General features: G+C 52.1%; 1 protein-coding gene across 2 annotated transcripts in view; it reads right to left on the bottom strand.

Annotated features, from left to right (window-relative positions):
* Positions 1-3,625, bottom strand: part of WSCD1 (WSC domain containing 1) — a 24,915-nt gene extending 21,290 nt beyond the window's left edge. The window contains exon 1 of one of the 2 annotated variants that reach the window (XM_027698734.1): positions 2,865-3,625. The gene's annotated coding sequence lies outside the window, so the exon portion shown is untranslated. The remainder of the gene's footprint in view (positions 1-2,864) is intronic. The other variant, XM_027698735.1, reaches the window with a different exon arrangement.
* Between the last annotated feature and the right edge of the window lie 979 nt (positions 3,626-4,604).

Here is a 4,604-nt window from a genome sequence, read left to right as displayed (position 1 = left end):
CAGTGCACGAGCTGTGCTGGGCAGGCAGGGCCAGGGCACAGCCCTGGTGTGCCCCATGTCCTGCTCTGTCTGTGCCCCACATCCCGCTCTGTGCTGTGCCCCACATCCCGCTCTGTGCTGTGCCCCACATCCCGCTCTGTCCTGTGCCCCACATCCCGCTCCTGCTGTGCCCCACGTCCCGCTCCTGCTGTGCCCCACATCCTGCTCTATGCTGTGCCCCACATCCCGCTCCGTCTGTGCCCCACGTCCCGCTCCTGCTGTGCCCCACGTCCCGCTCGGGCTGTGCCCCACATCCCGCTCTGTCCTGTGCCCCACATCCCGCTCCTGCTGTGCCCCACGTCCCGCTCCTGCTGTGCCCCATGTCCTGCTCCTGCTGTGCCCCACAGCTCCTGCGGCCGCTGCCACTGCACCCGCTCTGCTGCTCTCTGTTTTTCTCACCCTTTCTGCAATGTAAGGGAAAAACTCAGGTTGCTTCTGTTCTTTGCTCCGAGGCAGAAACATCCAGTTTGGGCCCACAGGGCTGAGGATGAGTTGCTCGGGCACAGCCCGTGTCACCCTCCACGTGGACACACATCAGGCAGTTCTGCTGCTGCAGAACCTGCTCAGGGTTTGGATCTAAATATGATAAAAGGTGTTTCCCTCATTTCCTTTCAAGTGACCTCCAACACTGTGATTTAGAAAATAATTTGGCTTTTAAATATTTCTAGAAACTAACTCTTTCACCCCTTTTCCACCAAAATGAAGCTTATGGTCCAGGGATTTTCAGTAAAGCAATGGAGTGACCGATGAGACAGAAGTGAAGGGACCCTCAGGCAGCCCTGATGTGCCATGCCAGCTGCCTTCCCAAAGGATCTGGCCTCATCCTCAGGGCTGCTGGAAGCACTTCTTCAAGCACTTCTTCCAACTTAGAAAGTTCTTCTTGCTAGAGGATGGGTTTGTGCCGACCCGACACACGTGTCCCCCTGTAAGGGCTGTCAACAAGCCAGAAATGAGGTAAAAGCACCCCTTTCTCCACGTGCTGTGGTGGCAAGTGTGGCAGCTTGAGAGGGCTTTCCAGCAAGTTTACCATTGCTTGCTACAGGTGTGTTTGCTACAATATGTAATCAAATTGCAAAGTTATCTTTGATGCTGAGATTGTGTTAAAACTTTTAAATAATACTGAGCGGTGATAAATAAGGCAGAAAAAAAATCTTTATGCTGAGTTAGCAGGAAGACAGAGAAAAAACTCTGTAGTCCATAAACTAGTCAAATCAAGTTGAAAATAACACAAATTAAAACATACATTATACCCCCTGTATTCAATATGGGAGGTGTTTCACAGTGACAGATAATTCAGCTTTGGAAGGGAAAGGCAATGTCACAGAGCAGAGCTGCAGCCTGAGGCTGGAGAGTCAGCACTAACTTGTGCAAATTCAGTCCCAGCAGCTCCTTCACCAGATAGTCCACTTTTTGAGACCAATTTTTTATCATAAATAGGTGTAAATCTGGACAATAATGTTGTTGGTGAGCGCAGAGCCTGAGGTGAGGGATGCAGGGGAGTCCGTGGGAGGCAGCTGGTCCAGCAAGGCTTGTTGTGGAACAGTGTGACTTGCAAAGTGCTCAGAGGCAGCTTGAGTAGAGAGCACACTGTGGTGACAGGGTATTTCTCCACTAATCCCATAGGTTGTACTCAGCTCAGTGATAATGCAGGAATCAGGAGAACTGATTCCACACCAGTATGGAAAAGATGTGGGCAAATGCAAATCCCTATTTCAGAGGTAGACATGCACAGACATACATGTGTGTGCATTCTCCACACAGAGGGATCTGTGCTCCAGAGGTGACATACAGGATGATAAACCAAGAGCTTTCAGCAAACTATTCCTGAGCCTTGAAAGTATTTTGTCAATAATAAAGCATTCATGCATGATGTACATCCTTTGATACTAAAAGTTCAAGCACCCAGCAAATGATGATCTGCAGTTTCCAAAAGCCCCTATATGGTCTGGGGCTGAAGTTTTGCAGAGAATGTTATAAGAAATCTACCATATATTGATGTTTGCCTTAGCCCACATGAGCTAGAGATGAGGTCTTTCCTGTGTGCAAGGAAATCTACTTGAATTAAAATAACATACAGCTTTGTAACTAAATCATAGGTGTTTAAAAAGTATCTTCCATAAACCCTTCAATATATGAATTCCTGCAACATTCATGTTGCTAAGAGTGTATTTGTTCAGCACAGTGATGCTCCAGAAACTGTTTGGAGAAGCTGAGCATTCCAGCCTGCCTCACCAGGCTGACACAAACACACTCGCAGTATCCATGCCGACTTTTCAAGCATAACGTTCCGTGGATGCTTGGGGAAAGGGCACCTCGAGAGCAAACTGAAGTCTTTATAAATAATGCCACTAAGCCCCGTCTACTTCGGCGCTGTGGATAAATGTAATAAATCAAACAACCATTGAGGCTGCAATGAACGCCGATACCTCAGCCTCTGCAAAAGTTGTCCGGTTTTTGCTGGTGCCTAGGCCAGCTGGCACACGGCTCCAAGAGGCAGGTACTGCAACCGTGAGGAAAGGAATAAAACCCTCACCTTTCTTTTATGGCCGAGGAACCCCCGCTGTAGCCAGGCAAAGTCCTGGGCAATCCAGCGAAACATTACAAAAAGCCGTAATGCATCTCTGAAAAGCTGGTAAATCCCGCTCCCTCTGCCCTTCCTCGCTAATCCCTCTCCCGCCTCCCGCTTCCAGCGCGCGGATCCGTAATCCCGCGCATCGCTCCGTGCGGGGTCTGCGGCTCCCGGGTACCCCCGGGTACCCCCGGCCGGCCCTGCCCGCCCTCCCCCGGCCCCGCTCATCATCCCCCGCTCATCATCCCCCGCTCACCGCTGCGGTCCCCGTGTCTCGCCGGGGTCCCCGTGTCTCACCGGGCCGGGGCTCCGGGGTCCTGCGCCCTGCGGGGGCCGGCGGGAGGGAAGCGCTCCATGGCCTCCTGCGCCAACAGGCTGGATGGATGGATGGATGGATGGAGCAGCCTCCGCGCTGCCAAAATCCTCAGGCACGGCCGGTGCACCCGCGTTTCATAACGCTCCCTGCTCGGGCAAACAGCCTCTGTCTACGGCTGCTCCACGGCAGAGCTCCGCAGCCTCCTGCAGCCGCAGACGTTTCCAGAGCTAGCCATTCCCTCCGCCTGGATGTCTGTCCGAGCGCACGGGTGGCTGCATCGGCAGAGCTGAGCGGCGGCAGCAGCGTGAAGCCCTAATGCGATCAGCTGAACGGATGCTCGGGGTTTGTTTCTCGGTGCCTCTTCCCACTAGGGGCAGATCCTCCTGAAGCCGCTCCTCTGGAGACCCGGACCCCTTCCCAACAGGTCGAGAGGGTCCCGGGAAAGCGAGTCCCTGACGGCCTCCCGGCACCAGCTTGGAGATTTCAGGCAGAAAATTGTTATTCTGGGCACAGTTGGCTGGAAGTAAAATATTTATAAATGTGAGAGCTGAAAGGCAGTTGCTGGTGTCCTCAGGACTGCCTGTGCTGCCGCCTTCCCTGCACGTTTCAGCTCTGTTCTGCTGCTGCTTCACATGGAGATTGAGCAATTTGTAATTATTCTTGAAGCATCTGCATTGAAGTGGGGGCAGGCTGCACCCCTGTGACTGCACGGGGCTTTAAAGCACCCCACAGTCTGAGCATGTTTAATGAAACCTGTGAAGATTTGTCTCTTGGAGGCAAAGTCTGATGCAGTAATGGGACCCTTGGTTCCTCCCCGTGCCAGGGAGTGTGAGTCAGACACACCAGCCCCAACACCTGCCTGGCTGTGAGAGAGCAGCACTCAGGGGCTTTTTTTGGATCCAAGAGGAAAGAGGGAATTGGGATCAGCCACGTGGGGCTGATCCTGTTTCCTCTCTGTGTTTCACAGTGCCTTGTGCTCTGAAGCCCCAGGGGCTTTGGTGATCAGGGGTGTGGATCTCTCCAAGCAGTGCCCCCTGTGAGGGGGGGCCAAACCCCACAGTGTGATGCTGACACTTAAATCACACTTGGTTTTCCCATCTCCACAGGATTTAGAAGAGGGATCTGGTTGTTCATCTCAACGTGAACAGTTAAAGTGCTTTTGCTCCTAACAAATGTACTCTGTGACCTGCACTGACAGGGCTGCAATCCTACGGTGACTTGGTGAATTTTGATTAACAGAGAATTCTGAGACTTAGCAGTGTAACATTCAAATTTAAAAATACTGATAGGTGGGGGTGTATTGTCACCCCAAGAAGTTGTGCATCTGTTAGACTGCAACCTTTCTGTGTGTGTACACCTTTAAGGCTGTAACAGCGTGAAATTAATTTAGTTTTACTGAAGTTAAATTAATCAACTGTTAAGTGTAACAAAATTTTTAAATGTTGCGCTGGGTTGGGGCTTTAATCAATAGAATTGCAGGACTATGCCCAGGTGGAGCAGTGGCAGGAAATGCCTGTTCAGAGTTCTCAGCAAGAAAAACTGTGCTGAAAATGTGCCAAACATGGGCTGTGCCCCACAGTGTGTGCGTGGGGATGGAGGGTGTGCGGGCAGGTACAGCCCCTTGGGACCCTCACTGCAGGAGCAGCACGGGCTGGGGCTGCAGCCCCTGGCACCAGCCAG

This window comes from Neopelma chrysocephalum, unplaced genomic scaffold (assembly GCF_003984885.1).
Source record: "Neopelma chrysocephalum unplaced genomic scaffold, ASM398488v2 Primary Assembly neopelma1_132, whole genome shotgun sequence".
Taxonomy (NCBI): domain Eukaryota; kingdom Metazoa; phylum Chordata; class Aves; order Passeriformes; family Pipridae; genus Neopelma; species Neopelma chrysocephalum.
Note: the sequence above shows the minus strand (reverse complement) of the source record. Positions and strands in the feature narration are given on the sequence as shown.